General features: G+C 47.0%; 1 protein-coding gene across 11 annotated transcripts in view; it reads right to left on the bottom strand.

Annotated features, from left to right (window-relative positions):
- SGMS1 (sphingomyelin synthase 1) overlaps nucleotides 1-21,340 on the bottom strand; it is a 249,541-nt gene that overhangs the window by 131,049 nt on the left and 97,152 nt on the right. For 5 of the 11 annotated variants that reach the window (XM_055322696.1, XM_055322695.1, XM_055322699.1 and 2 more), the window contains 2 exons: nucleotides 12,026-12,068; nucleotides 4,967-5,114 (listed from right to left, as the gene is read on the bottom strand). The exons of 1 other annotated variant lie outside the window; for it this stretch is intronic. The gene's annotated coding sequence lies outside the window, so the exon portion shown is untranslated. Of the gene's footprint in view, nucleotides 1-4,966; nucleotides 5,146-10,773; nucleotides 10,795-12,025; nucleotides 12,069-13,015; nucleotides 13,035-21,340 lie in introns of those variants that run through there. 5 more of the 11 variants (XM_055322697.1, XM_055322698.1, XM_055322704.1 and 2 more) reach the window with 5 other exon arrangements.

The following is a 21,340-nucleotide window of genomic DNA, read 5'->3' as shown; positions in this document are numbered from 1 at the left end:
GATGTATGGAAGGATATACTCAGGACTGCAGTACGGCACAATTCCAGGAGTACCATTAATTCACATGGAGTGGCTTGTACATTACACAGAAAAGTAGAGCCCTATACTATGGCAGGAAGTAGGCCAAGAGCTGGTGTTAGCCAAAAGGTAGACAGCTCAGACCCTATTTGACTTCAATGGGTCCTGTTACATTTGCAAATTGGGCAAATTTACTCCTTTCCTGTTAGAGATAAACAAGAATTTTCTCTCATTTTCACAAGACTAATCTCGTTCTTTGAATAATCGAATATACATTCATGCTAAGCTCTTCCCATGTGGACACTCCTGCATCAACTAACCTGTCAATAAGCCGTTAATATTTTTAACTATTGACTAAGGATTCTGAGCTCCAGCTGTGAACTAGACATTGTAAATTCTGTAGTCAGTTCCTTATTCTCCCCTGGTCACAAATGTCTTTAGGGAAATTGTTTACATAGTCGACTGAGCTGTGGTACAAATACACCTAAAGTTCCTGATTCAGACAGAAGTGGTCAGTTCTGCAACTCATCACTATCAACCTTCAATTTAAGACTGCCTACCAAAAATGTTTTAAAAGAATGTAGAAATAGGTAATGAAGATTTCACAAACTGTCAGGCTCAATTTCCTGCACCACATCACTCTGACATCAAGAACGCCTTCCCAGTATCCACATCAACCCCAACACAGAAACCAGTCTCCTGGGGCCCCTCCCTGACAAGTTATAACTACCACCCTTTGCTGACCCCATTCACTAAAGTTATGTTCCACCGCCCATGCTTGTAAGGTTTTCCCACCATCTCTCTTAACCTTACAACTTTTGAGGCACATCTATGGAAACTACGATCTTAAAAGCATGTCAGTCTATGGGAATCCCAACTGGAGGGATTATGTTAAGTACCAAGCCCAAGAAGCACAGTGTCATGTCCCTGCAGGGGAAATATGGGCATGAGGGAAATGTAAAGCAACCCTGTGTGACCATGTGTCTTCCTTCTCTTGTCAATCTCCCGTAAGGTCTCCATGCCACAGAGACTCTGTCTTTACCTCCCTAAACAGCAGAGTCCTTTCTCAAAACAAAACTTTGTGGACATTCAATACACAAAACATAGAAAAGCAGAGCTGCTGGCTGATGGGACAATAAGCAGGTCACAGACATTGTCCTCCTCCCTTGGCCCTGACCTAGCCCCAGGCACACTGGAATCCCAAAGGCAACAAGGAACCAGGTCTAGAGAGCAGTGACCTGGTGGGGATGGTGATGGCAATGATGGTGGTGACAGTGATAATTTAACTTAGTAACGATGCCTCTAAGAGAAGAAGAAGGAACAATACAGTCCCCACCCCATGCCAGCCTGTTGGAACACTTCTACTAAATGTTTACCCGCGGCACTTGTAAGCCCCTCAGTCGAGGAACTCCAATGGCTAGGTGCACAGAGCTCTTGGATTCATAGCCATGCTGGGGCTGCACCAGGAATGTACCCCCCCAGCAACCTGCAAAAGCAGCATCAATTAGGGGACCTACAGCCTCCTGTCTGACCTAGGGCTTAACCCACATGAAAGAGCCAAAGAAAGCAGGAGGAGGGGAAATGCTCAATGAGATAGCACATGAATTATCATATACCTTAAGCAACTACCAGGGTGAAAACCTGCAGATCAGAGTTTGAGAAGTTTCACTTTAGTTTGGAGAAATTGGTTGTCAAAGGTTGTGTCACCTCCACAGCGCTGGGGTGGTTCAGTCGGTTAAGCGCCTGACTCTCGATCTCAGCTCAGGTCATGATCTCAGGATCGTGAGATGGAGCCCCACACCAGGCTCCGCACCGAGTATGGAGCCTGCTTGAGATTCTCTCCCCATACCCCTCCCCCTACTCATGCACTTGTGCTTGTTCACTCTCCCTTTCTCTCAGAAAAACCAAAAACCAAAAAAGCCCAAAGGTGAGTCACCTCAATAAAAGGAAAAGCAGGTTTCAAAGTGTCCTGGTCAAGAGAGAATTTCCCGTGCTCCCTTCATGCATGGCATTTGTCCCGGGGAATTTACAAGTCACTGTCACTGCATAATGTGACAGAAATTACCTGGGTTTTCTCATCACTGAGTCTTGACCATCATTAGTCATTTTACAGGACGTATGAACACCTTTGGCAATTATGTTTATTTTAATACTCCTGTCCTAGCGCCATGGCCTACTTTGGAGTACTAGCTGAACGGGTAAGGATCAGGTCTTTCAGATAACCAGATGGAACCACTTACGCAGTTGCCCACAGAGAACATCTTATAGTCACTTTTCAGTATGTCATAAAAGAAAATTTTAAAAGATGGGGGAAACATGGAAGTTATAGCAAGTAAAAGTGGATCCAGAACACTATCATTCCAACTCTGTACTTTTTCAGAGATATACTCACTCATAAGAATAAAAACTGGAAGCATCCACACCAAAATGTTATCAGGGGCTACCTGAGTGGTAGTGGGCATTTTGTTGTTTGAAATCATCAGTGCTTACCACGTCTTTGGTGTAATGTCAGGGAAAAGATACATTTAAAAACAAAAAGAAATTTTACAGTGACACTGATTCAATACATCTGAAATTTTGAGGTTTGCATATCTTGTAAATTTTGGGATTCCTGTAGAATGGCCAGGGCTGCCCCAACCTGTGTGCATGTGTGGCCAAACTCCAGACAGCATTCCTTCGAAAGGAGCAGAAAGCCGCTCATGCCATAGCTCAGGTGAGCCAAGCCTCGCTGCCCCAGCAGCACAGCAGGCACACAGGGAAGGACATGTGGCCGGAGCAGACGCTCCTCCTAGCCACTCAAAGGTGGCTCAGTCCACTATCAGCCACACAGCACAGCCTCACTAGTGACAGCACCAGGCCGGTCTAGAAGCCTTCACTTGTGAAGACAAGGCTCATTTAACTGTTGGTGGTAAGGCTGCCTTTGTATTAATGCAAAGCACAAAAAAAAACTCTTGGACATGTCTGCCATCGAAGTGTCATGGCTGTGAGCAATCAGTGAGGCAGAGTTAATTGTCCAAAGCACAGTGAATGAAATCAAGCCAAGCTGGGTTCAAGCACTGGCTCTACCAGTCTCTGACTGCTTGAGGCGGGCAGGCTTCATAATGTCACTGCCTCAGCTGACTCATGCTTCAGAGAAGGTAGACACACCTACCTCCCAGGCTTTAGTGAAGATTTAAAATATTTACAGGTACATACAACATCTGCCAACTAAATAAAAATATTTCAGAAGCCTAAATACACAGATTCTCAAATCATGTAGCCCACTACTGAAAAAAAAAAAGTGGATTTCACTTATTCTCAAACTGCCTCAAACTTAAAACTCACATCGTGCAGGGCAACTTCCCAGCTGCACACACTGACGTGACCACCCAGCCAACACTATGAACTTGAACAGATGGTCTACGTTTCAAAGGCTATGGGCTCTGAAACAACTCTGTGAACTCCATGAGAAGATCGCTTGGCAAAACAGCAGGGCTGTGCTACGTCATCCTCATGGACCCTGTTCGGGAAGGATCTGGGTAATGCTGCTGCGTCAGAAACATGCAAGCCCACTCCTACTGCCTCTCCTGGCCTCATCAGCTCAGAACGTATCAATGGAGATATGAAAGCCTACATCAGACAAAGCGCACTCTTCATCATGTCTCAGATGCCAGTAAAATTATGAAACAATAACTGCTAGAAATATTAAACTTTAAGATGCTTATTAAAGGGATCCCTGGGTGGCTCAGTGGTTTAGCACCTGCCTTTGGCCCAGGGCGCAATCCTGGAGTCCCGGGATCGAGTCCCACGTCGGGCTCCCGGCATGGAGCCTGCTTCTCCCTCCTCCTGTGTCTCTGCCTCTCTGCCTCTCTCTCTCTCTCTCTCTCTCTCTCTCTCTCTCTGTGTCTATCATGAATAAATAAATAAATAAATCTTTAAAAAAAAAGATGCTTATTAAATGTTGTAAGTGTAGTCATAAACCAAACAAGAATCCATGAAATTGGAACAAGTAGGAAAAATGGTGGAGAAAGCAGAGTGGAAGATTTAAATTCCACAAGTATTAGGGTATTTTTCAAATCTCGCTTCAAAAAGGGGAGACAGCACAGGACACGGTCTCCATGGCACAGACTGAGAGACAGACCTGCCGTACGCCCACTGTGTCGGCCAGGCGCACTGTGGGAAACAGCAGGCCAGCCACGTAACCACTTGGAACCTTAGTACCCTCGTCTAGGAAAGGGGGCTTGACGTTCCCATGATAATGTGATGACCACAGACATAAAATACTTGGCCTCAGACCCATCCACAGTGTTCTAAGTCTGCAGATTAAAAGGAAAACAAAAAAACCTAAAGGATCAAGGTGACACATACATGATGTGGCCTGTTCCATAAGGAGCCAGCATATCAAAAGACATCCACTGGAGGTCACAGGATATGAAATGACCGACGACCCTGACCTTGACAACAAACATTATTGAGGAGATAAGAACTGCAGGCTATCGAGGAGGAAATAAAGTAACCACTACCCACTGTACCTGTAGGGGGAGGGGCCGTCGGGGCAGGTCACAGTTCAGGGCCAACAGGGCATCCATCAGGGTAAGAGTGAAACCAAGAAGGGACAGCTGATTCAGAGGCCACGTGCTCACTGAGCTTTGCTACTGGCTTCCCTGTTCCAGAATCAGAGGCAGGGAGGTATCTGGCTGCAAATGTGTTATCCCTTTCACCTGCCAGAGCTTCAAGGTGCCCATTATGGTCTTTCTTGTCCTTGGGGCATCAGGAAGGGGTCCGCGGGGCTGCATCAGGGATGCTCTAGGAGGAGTTAAGAGCAGCATCCCTCTGTTTGGTAAGTTGCTTCGGGGGCCAGAAGCTGAGTGACTGTGCTGCCCTAAGAACCACCTCCATTCCAGAGATGGGCCCGAGGACAGCAGAAGGAGCCACGCCAGGTCCAGCCGCAGCTCTGGCTGCTACCTACCTCCTCAGCTGCTCTTCTGTATTTATCCCCAGACTCCTTTTCTGTTATTCTCGTATGTGCCTCCTCAGGCAGGGTCTTGTCTCTTCCTTCATAACGATGTTCCCGACCAGATGCTTTTGTGCAATCCTCCAAAATCTCAATGATGATCCTGCAATGGATGAACAACCGAAGCTTGGCCACTGTGAAAATGGAACCATAAAGCCCTAAAGCTGAGACACTCCTTCTAAATCCAGTCCATGTCACTGTGAGCAAAAACATTAAAGTACTGGATGGGAAACAAAAAATTCACAACTGACCTTCCCCAACCTCCCATTCTCCTCCTTCCTTTCTCCATTTTAAAAGCTTTCTCTTTCTCTTTCTCTCTCTCTCTCACTCTTTTGTGCCATAAATATACATAATGCTAAACCCCATCTTTTAAGAGAAAACTAAAGTCTGTAAATTCTCTGTCACAGAGGCATTTCTCCTTTTATAAATTATCTCCATTCTTTCTCAATAAATAACTGATTCTGACAAATGAACTGCATCAACTTCAGTATGAAAACAAAGGTAAGTACTGTTACCCTCTTTACAAGTTAATGAAAAGGTGCTCATTCCTCGGAGGCCAAACCATTACCCTCATGAACGATATCTCATCTGGTGACATATGTGGAAATGGGCTTCTGAATAACCAGGAAGCTAGAGATGTTTTGCATCTGACAAAGAACAAAGAGGGTTCTTCATGCAGTCCCTCATTTGTACAGCCGTTTGTATTTCCACACCAAAGAATGTGCAATCTAATGGCAGCTGGTGACAGGGCATCTTATTGTAATCATGTTTAATCAATAGCATTCTATTTTCCTCTCTCTAGAACTATCTATGAGAACTAGGTTCTCAACTCTTTGGGCTCACATAAGCCCTACATCACTGACTGGCTGATGAAAGCAAAGGCTATTCTAATATCACTCAAATTTCAGAAAGACCATCAAGTCTTTGAAGCCCATCCTTGGACCCCAGGATAAAAATCCTCAGGCCATGTACCAAACAGGGTGGCTGACATCTTGAGCCTACCAACAGAATTAACTATGTGAGGAAACAAATCTTGGAACAAAAGACATCACTCCTTTAATAGCTCTCAGGACCTAGTCATACAGCCTGAGGCAGTCCCCCAATTACTGTCACTCTATCCTGTCTCTGAGAAAGAGCCACACCTGTAAATAATCAAATGCAGGTGTTCTCTGGGTTACAACGGTTTAAGTTACGATTCCTTGACTTTTGGTGTTGCAAAAGCAATACACATTCAGTGGAGACCCTATGTGAATTCTGATCTATGCCCAGGTTACCGATATGCGGTAGAAAACTCTCCCCAGGATGCTCTCGGCTCCCAGGCAGCCATGAGACATGAGGCTGACTTAGAGCCACTCTGTACCCACACAACCATTCTGTTTCTTATTTTCAGTACAGTACTGAGTAAATCACATGACTGATTTTACACTTCATTATAAAATAGACGTGTTAGTTGATTTTGCCCAACTATGAGCTGATATAAGTGTTCTGAGCAGGATGAAGGGAGGCTGGGTTGATCTATGATGTTCAGTATGTTAGGCATATTAAATGCATTTTCAACTTACAATACTTTCAACTTAGATGGGTTTATCATGATATAAACCCACAGTAAGTTGAAGAAGATGTGTACGGTCGCAAAGAAAGCTACTGTCACTGACAAAAAATACTAACAAAAATTAGCTATTACATTGGCTTAAGAGTGAGTGCTCGATTAAAACTTCAGAGTAAAATGTATTTACACAAACGAACATCATCTCCTGATGATACGAACACAGAGTATATACACCTAAAGATAAATCAGGACTTTTCCCCCTACGAGAAAATATACCTCAGGAAACAGCTATCATCTCATATTTAAGATCTCATATTCTGAACAAAATCTGTTTATTTTGAATTATAAAATAATGTTTGGGAAAGGAACTTCAATCAGTGCTAGCCTTGGATGTTTTAACAAAAAAAAAGGAAGCAAAAGAATAGAGGTACAACCTAACAATGGCGTTTATGAGCTAATGTTTTTTAAAAGCCCAAAATCCGGGGATCCCTGGGTGGCGCAGCGGTTTGGCGCCTGCCTTTGGCCCAGGGCGCGATCCTGGAGACCCGGGATCGAATCCCACGTCGGGCTCCCGGTGCCTGGAGCCTGCTTCTCCCTCTGCCTATGTCTCTGCGCCTCTCTCTCTCTCTCTCTCTGTGACTATCATAAATAAATAAAAAAAATTTAAAAAAAAATAATAAAAGCCCAAAATCCGGATTGCTTTTTTCAATCATATTTAATATCATGATAAAAACTAAATGATATTTCACATCATTTTAAAAAGCAATCTGGATTTTGGGGTAACGAGGTGGTTTATCTCGGTTTCCCTCAAAATCCTCATTAAGACTATAGTAGAAGGGAGGAAAAGACAAAAATTCCTGAGGACAAAGAGAACAGAAAAGTAGATGAGAGCAGACAACAGACATCGGTGGCATTTTGGAAGCCAAGAGCAGAGAGGATTGCCGAGCCCAGCAGAGCCAGCTGGAACCTTAATACCCGGGAAGCAAACAAGAGCCAGCTGACTGCTCCTGAAAGGCTCAACACACAGGGCTGTGGTTCCTCCAAAGGACAGGGAAAGGGGCTGGGAGGAGGCAGACTGGTTAAAGGTCTACATAAAAGCAGTTAGACCCTTCCCTGACACCATGCACAAAAATTAACTCAAAACAGATTCAAGACCTACACGTCAGACCTGACAATGTATAACTGCTGGAAGAAAACATGGAAGGAAAGCTTCATGACACTGGATTTGGCAACGATTTCTCGTATAGGACACCAAAAGTTCAGGCAACAAAAGCAAAAATAGACAAATGGGACTATGTCAAACAGAAAAACTTCTGCACAGCAAATGAAACAGTAACAAGGCACCCTATGAAGTGGGAGAAAATATTTGCAAACTACATACACAATAATGGGATTAATAAACAATATATAAGGAATTCTAAAAAAAAAAAAAAAAGGAATTCTTACAACTCAACCCAAAAGACAAAGAACCCAATTTAAAAAACTGGCAAAGGACTTGAAGAGACATTTCTCCAAAGAAGATATAGAGCTGGTCAACGAGGATACAAAACGGTCCTCAGCATCACTGATGAGGGAAATGAAAATCAATACCGCATGACGTATCATCTCACACGTGTTAGAGTGGGAAGGAAGGAGGGAAAGAGGGAAGGATGGGGGAGGAAACAAGTGTGGGGAAGGATGCGGAGAAAGGGGAACCCTCTTACACTATTGGTGGGAATACAAACTGGTGCAGCCACTTTGGAAAAAGGATGGAATATCTTCAAAAAGTGAAAAGTAGAACTACCCTACAATCCAGTAATTGCATCACTGAGTATTTACCCAAGGAATATGAAAACACTAACTCAAAAAGATTCATGCACCCCTGTGTTTATAGCAGCATTTTTCATGATAGCCAAATCATGGAAGCAGCCCAAGTGTCCATGGACTGATGAAAGAATAAAGACGATGTGGTGTACATATACACAACAGAGTATCACTCAACCATCAAAAAGCATGCAATCTTGCCTTTGCCATGACAGGGATGGAGCTAGAGAGGATTATGCTGATGAGATAAGTCAGCCAGAGAAAGAAAAATACTGTATGATTTCACTCATATGCAGAATTTAAGAAATAAGTGAACAAACAAACAAAATGTTAACTACAGAGAACACACTGATGGTCCCCAGAGGAGAGGTGAGTTGGGGATGGGGGACACAGGTGATGCGGATGAAGGAGTACACCTGTCATGATGAGCACCAAGTGATGTATAGAATGCTGAGTCAGTAGACAGTACACAGGAAACTAATATTAACGCTGTATGTTATAGTTGAACAATGGAAAAACTTTGGAGAACTTATGGAAAAACTTTAAAATAAAAAATAAACTTTTAAAAGAGGTATTTGCACACTGATGTTCACTGCAGCACTATTCACAATAGCCAAGAGGTGAAAGGAACCTAAATGTCCAACAGCGAGCGAATGGATAAAGAAAAACTGGTTCAGACATAAAATGGATTATTTAGTCTTTAAGAAATGAGGAAATCCTGTCATATGCTACTACAAGGATGAACTTTGAGGACATTATGCTGAGTAAGAGAAGCCTGGCACCCAAAGACAAATACTGTAAGAATCCTCATACATAAAGTACCGGAAGCAGTCAGACTCTTAGAAATCGGGAGTAGAAGAGTGGTTCCAAAGGCTAGGGCAGGGAGGAAGGGAGAGCTGGATCAATGGGTACAGAGATGCAAAAGTTCTAGAGGTCTTTGCATAACAATGTTGATATAGTCAACACTACTGTAATATACACTTAAAAATGGTTCATATAGTAAATTGCATATTTTAAGATTTTATTTATTCATGAGAGACACAGAGAGAGGGGCAGAGACACACAAAGGCAGAGGGAGAAGCAGGCTCCCTGTGGGGGGCCCGATGTGGGACCCGATCCCAGGACCCCGGGGTCATGACCTGAACCAAAGGCAGATGCTCAACTGCTGGGCCACTCAGGTGCCCCTAAATCTTATATTTTTTATGTTTTTTTTAACCACAATAAAAAAAAAGTGGGAGATTATCCTGGATTATCTAGGTAGGTCCAATGTAGTCACAAGGGTCCAAAAAAAGTGAAAGAAGAAGGGAGAAGAGGACAGAGGAATGTAACAGGAGATGTATTTGACCTGCTCACTTAAAGAGGCCCCTACCTGGAAGGAGGCCAACAGCCAACAAATGCAGCCTCAAGAAGCTAGAAAAAGATAGGGAACAGATTTTCCTCTAGAGCCACCAGAAACTGTGGCATGCAACTGTGTAGACACCTTGACTATGGCCCAGTGAGAACCATCAGACTTTTTTTTTTAAAAAAACAGATTTTATTTACTTATTCCTGAGAGACACAGAGAGAGGCAGAGACACAGGCAGAGGGAGAAGCAGGATCCCTGCAGGGAGCCTGATGTGGGACTCAATCCCAGGACCTCAGGGTCGCACCCTGAGTAGAAAACAGACGGTCACATGCTGACCCACCCAGGCATCTTGAGAACCATCAGACTTCTAACCTACAGAACTGTAAGGTTAAAAAATGCTATTTGTTTTAAGCCAAAAAAAGAGGGGGCAATTAGAACCCCAGATCTTTCTCCCAGCTAATGGAGCCAGACAAACCATCCTTATTTCCATGAAACAAGAACAGGATCTTATTTAAAAAAATAAAATATTCAAATATTCAGTGACCAGTAAAAACTAAAACATGCTAGCAGAAAATAAAATATCAACAATACTAAGAAAATCCCCCAGAAAGTAGAACAAAAACACAGAGACAAAAAAATTGTTCAGGAAAAAAAAAAACATAAGAAAATGAGATAATCAAACCAGTGAGTTCAAATATCCAACTAACATTCTTGCAGGAAAGAGAGAAAAGAGTGGAAAGGAAATTATCTGAGAGTAGTACAAGAAAATTTCCCAAATTGAAAGGACCACTGACATCAAGAGATCCTAAGACCTATGTCCCAACTGGAAATTTCAAAATTCTGGGGATAAAGAGTCAAACATTTTCCAGAGAAAGAAAGCAGTTTCACATACAACCAACGAACTGGAAAGCAGAATGGCCGGAGACATTTCAAAGTAAGTATCACAAAGCTCAGCCACAATCAAAACACAGTCTTTATAATAAAGCAAACATTAAATATTAATGTATCCACACACTGTAACAGGACTACAGATACAAAATAGAGACGGGGTGAGGAGGCGCTTACCTAGGGTAAAGGTTATGTGTGAGGGCCCAATCTTTAGCAGGAAATCAATACAGAAGTCTAAAATTTTAAAAGAGATCAATAAATGGCATTTACAGCATATGGTGTGCTGTTTAGAAATAGGCAAATATAAGTGAATGTAAGGAAAAGAGCTGAAAGGGCTACCTCTGGGCAAAGGAGTAAGGGCAGCATAAGAACAGGGGATGGCTGTTATACTATGATTTTTTTTTCTTAAAGATTTATATATTTATTTTAGAGAGAGAAAGAGAAAGCATGAGCAGGAGAGAAACAGAGGGAGAGGAAGAATATCAAGCAGACCTCCCCCACCCTTGCTGAGCATGGAGTCCGATGCAGGGCTTGATCCCAGGACCCTGAGGTCATAACCTGAGCTGAAATCAAGATTGGACGCCTAACTGGCTGAGCCACCCAAGCACCCCAATATAGTATTATTTTAATTATAAATAATGTGCTTGTAATCACCTCAAAATAAACAGAATATACGGATGAATAGATGGAATGAAGGAGGAAAGAATATTTAACAAGGCAAACCTACAAACCATCCCCTGGTGGAGATCTCTGAAATAACAGCTTTCCTAAGCTGGGGCACATAGTTATTTAAGAGCTCAGAGTAAAACTTCTGATCATAGCATCACATGCGGATTCCGAATGCACTGCACTGGAAACAACTAACACAGTGACATGCTCTGGAAAACACTACTGGATGCTTCAGAAATGTGACCAATAATAGAGATGCTGACATCAGATATGTATGTAAAAACAGAAGAAAGGACATCTGGGTGGCTCAGTGGTAGAGTCTCTGCCTTCAGCTCAGGGCATGATCTCAGGGTCCTGGAATCGAGTCCCTCATCGGGCTCCCTGCAGGGGGCCTGCTTCTCCCTCTGCCTGGGTCTCTGCCTCTCTCTGTGTCTCTCATGAATGAATAAATAAAATCTTAAGAAAAAAAAGACTGGGAAGAAAATACTCTTGAGGTAGGAAACGGCATTAGCTACAATACCCAGTTTGATAAAAATACATGATTATTAAATATACTCTATTTGACTAAATTAATTAAATGTTACAAATAGGCATTTGACTCTTACCTCGAAGTGCCCAAAACATTCTTCATATTCAAAAATTCTTTAAAAATTCAAAAATTGGAGGGTTTTTTTTTTTTTTTTTAGTTCTTTTCAGGGGAAAACATGGGAAATATAAACCGAGCGTAAGAGGTACAGGAAGAAATTAAAAACCCATTTACCTGAATTGTGTTGTTATTTCTCTGCATCAGCCTTCCTTCCAACCTAGGAGGAAACAATAAGTAAAATAAAATATAATGAGCTACATATAAAAAAAAAAACTAAACCAAAATCCAGGGTAACCACTGTTTACTTCTTATTCTCGTCCCATAGCAATACCTGTGCTTTCCCACTTCCCAGCTGGTTTCTGGCTACCACGGTATACAGAGAAGATGTTATTAGGCAAAGCCATGTGAAAGCAAGCTTTTAAATCTCCTGTGAATAAAAAACTGTACCCAAGCGCATTTAATGGTATAGCATGAGTTCCAGAATCACCTGCTTTTATAAATTATCTCTCCTCTACTAAGGCAGATAATTTGCTAATTGATAATACAGAGAAAGATTTAAAAAAAAAAAAGCAAGAGGGAATCATTTCTCAAACTCTAAGAATTATAATGACAAGGGCAGCACCATGTTTAAATCTTCACTTTTGTACCAAATGCAATCCCTGGCAAGGCAAGTGGAACATCTACAGACTACATATATATGAATGTAGATGATTGAAAAGCTTGGAAATCATCTTCGACCCGCATCCCCTTAAAGGCTTGGACTTGCTTCCTCATTTAATTTCATTAAAGACTTTCCCAACTAAGAATGACATAGCACCCTTCCAATACAGGTGTGAATTATGATACCTCCAGGAAGAGGACAAAGTTCACTTTCTAAAAAAAATCCATCGGCATCCATGTTAATATATGGCATGCATACAGCAAAGCACAGCAATCTTGAGTTGGCTCACTTAGTTGAGCTAAAGCAAATACACATGTGGAGCCACCACTCTCCCCAAAGATCACCACTGCCCTGACTTCAAATACAACGCATTCGTGTTGCCTGTTGGGCAAGGTGCCGTTACCCTGGCACGTGCCTGGGAGTCCACAAATCCCCGTATCTGGACCAAAATAAAATGCTCTGGGAAGAGAAATGCAAGTAGTCACTGACTACAAGGACTTAACTCAGAAAGATGTTGACACGTCTGGGGAAGGTGTTTTGGCTGATTGGATGGTTGTTTGAGGTCAACCTGCAGGATCTCTAGAGACTGTAGGACAGATGTTTTGATATAAATAGATGAATGTTCCACTGGCAGTTAGATTCTCCTTTCTGTAGGCACAGAAACACCTATGAAAATACAGGTAATAATCAAATGACTTTGTGCTAAAAACTAGGCTAAGGTACTGATAGTCATTTGATCTTCTAATTGCTGTGAAGCCTGCAGACAGAAAATTGTGCTGTGTCTCAGAACAGGTAAGGGTGCTACTCCAAGCTAAACAGTAGGTGAGGCAAAACTGTTCCTCTTTTTTTCCTGAAGAGTTTATTTGAGAGTGCGCATGAGAAAGAGAGAGCGCCCAAGAGTTGGGGGAGGAGCAGAGGGAGAGAGAAAGAGAACCGGACCCCCACTGGGCAGGGACCCTGATGTGGGGCTCCAATCCCAGGACCTGAGATCATGACCTGAGCAAAGGCAGATGCTTAACCCACTGAGCCACCCAAGCACCCCCAATTTCGCTCGTCTTTACAGCTTCTATGCAGGTGTAGAGACACCAAAAAACCAAAAGGAAAATGTTCACAGAAAAGAGGCCAGGCTAATTAGATACAGAATATGCTGTATGGTTCCAACTCATGAATCATTTAAAGGAAAAGAACCAAGTAATTCAGCGTCCACAGAAGTCTTCTGAGTTATGGGAAAGCTGACTAGTTCTGTCACTTGTAAGGTAGGCCCACTTATCTGCCTGGGCCTCAAAGGAGCAGTTTCAAAAGAAATCCGTACCCTTCACGAGATGTAATTTTCTGCCGTGTTAATTTGTTTTTTGCTCTAGATGCTTCTCCCACTGCAGCAGGGAAATTTAGAGAACATGATGTCCGTCAGAAAAAAGTCACAGGGATCCCTGGGTGGCGCAGCGGTTTGGTGCCTGTCTTTGGCCCAGGGCGCGATCCTGGAGATCCGGGATCGAATCCCACATTGGGCTCCCGGTGCATGGAGCCTGCTTCTCCCTCTGCCTGCGTCTCTGCCTCTCTCTCTCTCTCTCTCTCTCTCTGTGTGACTATCATAAGTAAATAAAAAAAAAGAAAAAGAAAAAAGTCACAGATGCAGAGACAACGTGCCACCAGAAAGTTACCGAGGAACCTACTGACAATTCCACCTTCAAACGACATGCCATACCTGCATGAATATTTAATTGTAAGTACTTTCAAGAAGCGGGAAACAGTTCAAAAAAGAGAACTTTCTATTCTCCTTGAGGAAGGAGAGGAAAGAAAATACCCAAAGAGAGTGGATATAAGACTCTGTGATGCACTCGCCGAAGGGCAAGTAGCTCATAGGGCCTTCCTGCATCCTCACTGCCGGGTACAAGACGATGGTGAGGACATGAGCTAGGACCACCGGACACCATCGGTAAATTAAGTAAATGCTGTCGCATTTAATCCTAGGAGAACCCTGGCGGGGAGGCGTTGGGATCCCCAGCTAATGGGAGCAGACACCAGGCCACAGTGCCAAGTAGGAAGGAGATCCCATCAAGCCTGCAGGGGACCAAAGACACAGGACAGTTCCGGCTCCCAGGTGAAAGCCACCAAACCTGCTATTCAATTCCAATTCACTTAAGGATTTTCACTATTTCCTGGTTTCAAATTGGTTTTGATTTGTCCTGAGTAAAGGCTACCGGGCGGGCCTTCCTCCTGCAAGAGGGGTAAGGTCTTGACAGTGAGTGGCTTGAGAACAGAAACAAAAATAGGCCTGGATGGACTCTTTTTATCAAGGAGCTAACGGTTAAAGCGGCTGAGAGCCCCCACGGGACCTAGCACAGGGACAGCACAGCAAAGCTGCAGGTTTTTCTACCCCCGACACACGCCGCGGAGAAATAACGGGGATTCTTTCTGAGGCTTGGGAGTAAGCCCAGTGAACTGTGCTCACCTTGGCACAGCTAAAGCACCTGGGGGCTGGGCAGGGTACTTATCCAAATCACACCGGTAGGGCTATGGCTCTAACTTTCAGTAAGGTAGGAATCTTCACGGACGTTAACCCAGGCACAGGCACAATGCTGGGGGGCAGAGCACCCAGCAAGGTAGCCTGCCCTTGTTCACTAATTGTGGACAGTGGCACTCACCCTGCTGTGCTACTGCTGCTGACTCCCCGTCAAGAAAACCACACCTGGAGCACAGAGCTCAGAGAGAGAGAGGAGTGAGCTCAAGCAGCAAGGCTGAGGAGAGGAAAGATTCAAGGTCATGACACTCTGCAAGGCGGGCAAGCCCTCACTTCTCTTCCTCCTGGATCAGGGAGGGCAGTGGCCTCCTCTGGGGGGGCCGGGTCAGTCTGACAGGTTGGGAGGGAGAGGCTGCCCACAGGACGACGGGGCGACAGTGCTGAAACCAACTGCCATTGTCCACCCCGGACACGTGACACGGAAAGGGCAGCGGGCACGCTTCACTGTTGGCAGCCCTGGCCCAAACTGTGCAATTATAATTCAGTTGTTTCTTCTCGGGGGGTGGGTAACGGTGTGAAATTAGACAGGAACGATACGGAGCCCAGTCACAGCACAAGATCAATTTAATTACACTTTTATATTTTTATTACTTTTTTCATTAAAATTACGCTTTATTAGAATAGTAAAAAACCAGTACAAGTTTCCTCATTCTCACTCATAAACAGCAAATGCAAATTAACTCTTAATTTGAAACTTCAAAATCCAAAGGACAAAGTTAGTGCTTTCCTCCTAATCGATAAGACTCAACAAACACAGTTTAACGAATCCAGTTTTTTTCCTTTGCTCTGCTTGGAGAAGCAGCTCCGTGGTCTCTTGGCAGCTGGGGGCTTCAGGGCCAGCTGGCGGGCCCCAGGCACACGGCTGACCGGAAGGGGCACGTGCACTTGCACACCTGCAGACACCTGCCTTCTGCTGGCGGCAGCCTCGGCCTCTGGGCCAGGGAAGCCTTGAGCTGCCCCTCACTGCACGGCCTTCCTCCTTCCACCAGAAGCCTAGCACCGAGAGGGAACAGGGTCTCCTGCCCCCCTCCCCAGCCCCTGCTTCTTCCAGGAAGCCCCAGCTCCTTCTCCAAACTGCTCACCAGGGCGCAAAAGAAAACGCAAACTACAAGTTCATGGAAATCATCCATGAACTCCCCTGGCGACTTCTCAACTTGCCTCTCAACGGGCTTTCTTTTTCCTTCTCTTCTGTAAAGTGCATCTGAATAGAGGAGTTTGGAGGAACGGGTTCATCTGAAAGAAAAGGACACGTTTGCAAACTGCAGCCCACTAACATGTGGGAGCTGAGGGAGAGCATCTGGGGGAGGGGGTGACATTTTCAGAGAAATACAAAGCACTTAGTCATTCCCAAAGACAATAAAGAGAAAGCAACTGTACTCCAGGAAGCGACAGAGAAATCGATGGGAACAGAGCGAACTGGTAACTGCCCAGAGGCGAATCCTCGGAGGCCTGAGGGTGACCTCTGGCAAAAATCACCCTTCGCGCCCCTTCCCCAGAGAGAAGGCAAGGGCCTTCCCTAGAAGGAAAAAGGAAAGAACCCTCCTCCTTCTGCTGGGCAGACCTTGGCTGGGTGGGGGCGCGGGGATGTGGGAGCAGCTCCTCTGAAGGAGCCTGCAGTTCAGCAGCGGAACATTCAAAGCAGTATTCCCACTTCTGGGTGCCACACGGTACAGGGAGGGAAGAGCAGGCGTCCGGGCACTTCCCTGCCAGGAGCCCCGCACGGTTCCTGGACATCGTTCCTGGACATTGCAGGGATCTCATTTTAACCCCTGAAAACAGCCTGAGAGACCCACCAATGTCATCTCCTTCTTCCTGGTGGAACTGAGGACGTCTGGGACACAGAAAGAGCTTTCAGACAAACGCAGTAGTTTTACTCTAGTTAAATTCTTCAGATATCTCTGCCTCCACCCCAAGTATAAGACGCATCCCTATTGTCCCTGCCGAAGGCTGCCCAGAGAAGGGTCAGGTGCCCAGAAGCTCACGGACTTTCTGACAACTCAAGGGCCCCCCTGCCTCCTTGGAGGAGGGTCTGGCGGTCACAAAACCACTACCGTGGATGTGGATATGCCCATACAACCTTCCTCAACATCAATCACAGCTCCTCGGGGGCCAGGGCTGTGCTCTGTCCCTGCTCATCACGCTCCCGGCACCTGCGGCAGCTAGAGATCATCAGCCACAAAATCCTGTATTTTTCTCTACCAATTCTATCAAATCAAACTTCTCAGGTCAGTTCACCCACCTTACTTTGCACATTTAGTCATCATTTTCTTTTCTTTCTTTTTTAAAAGATTTTAATTATTTATTCCTGAGAGACACAGAAAGAGAGACACAGAGACACAGGCAGAGGGAGAAGCAGGCTCCATGCAGGGAGCCCGACGTGGGACTCAATTCCGGGACTCCGGGGTCACGCCCTGAGCCCAAGGCAGACGCTCACCCCCAGAGCCCCCAGCTGCCCCACTTTGTCATCATTTTCAAAGCTAGGGGACTCTCCACCTTCAAACGGTCTGTTCATTGTTACATGTGTGACTGCACTTCTCCCTACCGGCCTTCCCCTGTCAATCATGCCTGGCCTCAGGCTTACAAAAAGCGGAAGTCAACATACTTATAATAATACGGGAATTTTCCACGTGATCTGACTTTTCCTTAACAGGAACACTGTTCTCAAAATGTCACAAGTGCACCCAGTAAGGCCTGGATGGGTAATGACTCCCACCCACCATCAGCGTAATTTACTTTCCATTAGACCATCCTTGGGCCATTGGGCACCATCCAGAAAAGTCTTAATTACAGATGATCAAAAGCTATAATCCTTAAAAAACCACCTCACCGAGGTCTCCCCCAGCGAGGTCCCAGCAGCCTCCCTCTTACACACCGTCTCCCCAACTGGTCAGGAAGTCTCACAGGCAGAGGTCACGTCACACTGACACAGGAGCTGAAGCACCTGCTCCCTCCCCTGCTCCCTTCCTGCTGGGCCTGCACCCTCACCCCCACCCACCCCCAGGGCTCCCTGCTACGAGCCTGGGTCCTGCTACAGAGGAACCTGAAGTCTGAAACTTCTGCGGAGGGACCCGAGGGGGTGAAGGGATCCTGGGCACCCCAGACCCCCACAGCTGGGCGTCTCCAGGCCAAGAACCCCTGGGCCAGGACCAACTGGAGCCCTCGGCTTTGCTCTGACCCCTCCTGGAGGCCTCGGGGTCGCGCCCCCCCCGCCCCTCCCCCACGGGCTCCGGGGCCTCGGGGTCGCTCCCTCGCCCCCCGCCGCAGCGAGTCCCTCCTGCTCTCCGCGCCGCCTCGTCCCGAGCCCTGACCCCGGGCTCCTCCCTGCCCCGCGGCCTCCGCGGCCTCCGCGTCCCGGCTGGAGCAGGCGCAGGCCCGCGGCCCAGGGAGCGACCCCAGAAGCGCATCCTCGGCGTCGCCGTCAGTGCTGCCGCCCTTTACATACTGAGGGAGTGTTCGACGCCGCCGGGCGCCGACGGGAGCCTCCCAGTTTCCTCCTCCGACACCTCCGACACCTGGAAGCGGCCGCAGACCCTGCGAGGAAACGGGCGTCGGCCGGCGCCGCGGAAGCCGCTCTCCCGCCGTGTCCCACTCAGGGGCCGTCGTCGCCTCAGCTCCGAGGACCACGCGGATCACGTGACTCCAACGGCAGGAGCACTCAGGCCCCAGGGCGCCGGCGCGGCCCCGCCCACTTCGGGGACACGGAGCGCGGCAGCCGCAGCCACACAGCCACCGCGGATTGGACCTGCGGGAGCACCTGACCCCAGCGCAGCCGCTCATAGGCTGGCCGGGAACGCAGGGCGCCGGCGCCGGCCAATCACACGTCGGCCTGAAACCCTGGCCTCCGGGTCCCTGAAGGGGGGGGCCGCCGACGCCAGCCCCTCCCGGTGCGTGGTTCCTGGCGCAGCGGGTCCGGCCACGGGGTCGCCTGCACAGTCCCCCCTGCCAGGGCACGAAGGACCCCGTTCCACGGAGACGCCCCCCTGCGCCCCTCCGGGCTGCCCGAGCCGGCTACGGGCACGAGGAACGCTGCGGTCTCCTCTTCTCAGCGGCTGTAGTTCATTTAAAATATCCGAGGGGGGGGGGGGGGAATCCCCGGGTGGCGCAGCCGTTTAGCGCCTGCCTTTGGCCCGGGGCGTGATCCTGGAGACCCGGGATCGAGTCCCACGTCGGGCTCCCCGCATGGAGCCTGCTTCTCCCTCTGCCTGTCTCTCTCTCTCTCTCTCTCTCTCTCTCTCTCTCTCTCTCAAATAAGTCTTTAAAAAAAAATATCCGAGGGAGCGCCCGGGCCCAGCGGAGGAGCGGCTGCCCGAGGCCCAGGCCGTGACCACGGGTCCCGGGATCGAGTCCCCGCCGGGCTCCCCGCACGGAGCCGGCTTCGCCCCCTGCCCCTCTCTGTGTGTCTCTCATGAATCAGTAAGGTAAGGTCTTTAAGAAAAATTAAATATCCGATGATGCCCGGCCCCCGCCTGCCTCTTAAACGCCGCAGAGCGCTGGCCGCTCGGTGGTCACGGGACGGCTGCCTCAGGGACTGCAACAGGGCAGCGCTGGGTGGGGGGTTGGGGGCGCGGGCGCCGGGGTGGGGGGGAGGGCAGCGGGGTGGGGGGACCGGGGCGAGGGAGCCGGGGTGGGGGGGAGGGCAGCGGGGTGGGGGCCGGGCCACAAAGCCAGACTGCGGACACCCGGGCGCGTGCCTGGTGGGGGCCGACGGCGGGAGGATCACCCCGCGAGGGCTGAAGCTCCGCGCTCAGCCAACCAGGCTGGAGAAGAATTTCTAGAAGGAGTCCGGGAAAGACGCCCAGGACCTCGCGGTGCGGCGGGCGGGGGCGCCCGGGTCAGGGGCCTGCGGGGCTCCCCCCGCAGAAGGCAGGCAGGACTCGTTCTCCACCTGAAACACAAGCTACCCCACCACAGCACTTTGTCCTGCTCTGTTCTATATTAATCAAGTCATCCGCTTTTTTCCCAATTCCTCCAGTCTTCCTTTGAGTCTCTCATGGAGTCAAATAAAACCTATGATAACACGTTCATTTTACATCTACAGGAAACACTAACTTTTTGAAGATCGTTCCTTAGCAGTGCTGATCCGTTTTAAACACTGCTCCATCACAAACATGTAGAAACGCATCCACAGTCCTAGGAACGGGATGACCACCATGTTATCAGCAATGAAGTAACTGGCCCGTGCTATCTGGGAGCCGGATCCCTAGGATTTGGACCAAGCGACCCAGGGGTAACACACACATGTCCATGCCGTTGCAGTCCCTTATTTCCCCAGTAAAGCCAGTTACGTTGCTGGTCCTTCCTGTACACCGGTACGTGACAACTGATAGAAAGCCTTGAATTCCAGCTGCATAGACGTACATGAGGGATCCACTTCCTAATGGATATCATATAAACAAAATCAAAGTTGATGCATGGAGCAGATGGTGTGTGTGCACACATGCCTGTGTGTAAAAGCAGCTAAAAATACAGCCAGACCCATGCAGTGAAGACAGGTGGAACACACAAGCTAGAAAGTGAAGCAACTCTATTTATTCAGAAAAAATAATAATAATCTTGGTTCTAATCTGTTGCCCTTATGCTTAAGTTTTCCAAGCTAAAGAGCTAGCCAGCAAAATTCGCAAAGCGAGGCACATGCACATAGGCACAATTCTTTAATTCTCAGAGCCTTTAAACTCCCCCCCCCCCCAAAAAACAGGGGCCTTGGGTTCTCTACCCATCACTTGACAGGACTTCTTTAAACAAAGAGCTACAGACATCAAGCAGATAACAGGGCCAAATGATTCCACTTTATAGAAACAGTGAGTAGGAGGTTAATTGTGTCATTCATTTTTCTAAACGTTACAAGAAAACCCATGAACTAAAAGCCAATGATTTCTCGATATAAATAATCGCAATGCATGAAAATACATTGCACTAAGGATTTACACAGTAGAAATCACAAAGATTCCTGCAAGTAACAAGTCTCTTACTAAGACTTAAAATAGGAATTTATTTATGTAATTTACAAAATGTATTTAAGCACAGTTTTCAAGGCTATCACAACGCATTCAGGAAAGCATTTAAAGCTTCGTGCACATGTAAGACTACCGCTGAAACCACATCCTTAGGTTTGGAGAACTCAAAAGTTTCAGGTCACTCCCAGATCTGTACAGGCACCCCCTTGACCAGAAAGATGATCTCCTCCTCGTCGTCTCCAGTGCCTACTCCTCCCTTCAGGGCCCATCCCCCTGGCTCTCCACTCCCTGGAAGGCTGTGGAATTCCACTAAGACCTCTTCTCTGGCCGCTATCAGCTGTTGCTTTTGCTCC

This window comes from Nyctereutes procyonoides, unplaced genomic scaffold (genome assembly GCF_905146905.1).
Source record: "Nyctereutes procyonoides isolate TBG_1078 unplaced genomic scaffold, NYPRO_anot_genome, whole genome shotgun sequence".
Taxonomy (NCBI): Eukaryota; Metazoa; Chordata; class Mammalia; order Carnivora; family Canidae; genus Nyctereutes; species Nyctereutes procyonoides.
Note: the sequence above shows the minus strand (reverse complement) of the source record. Positions and strands in the feature narration are given on the sequence as shown.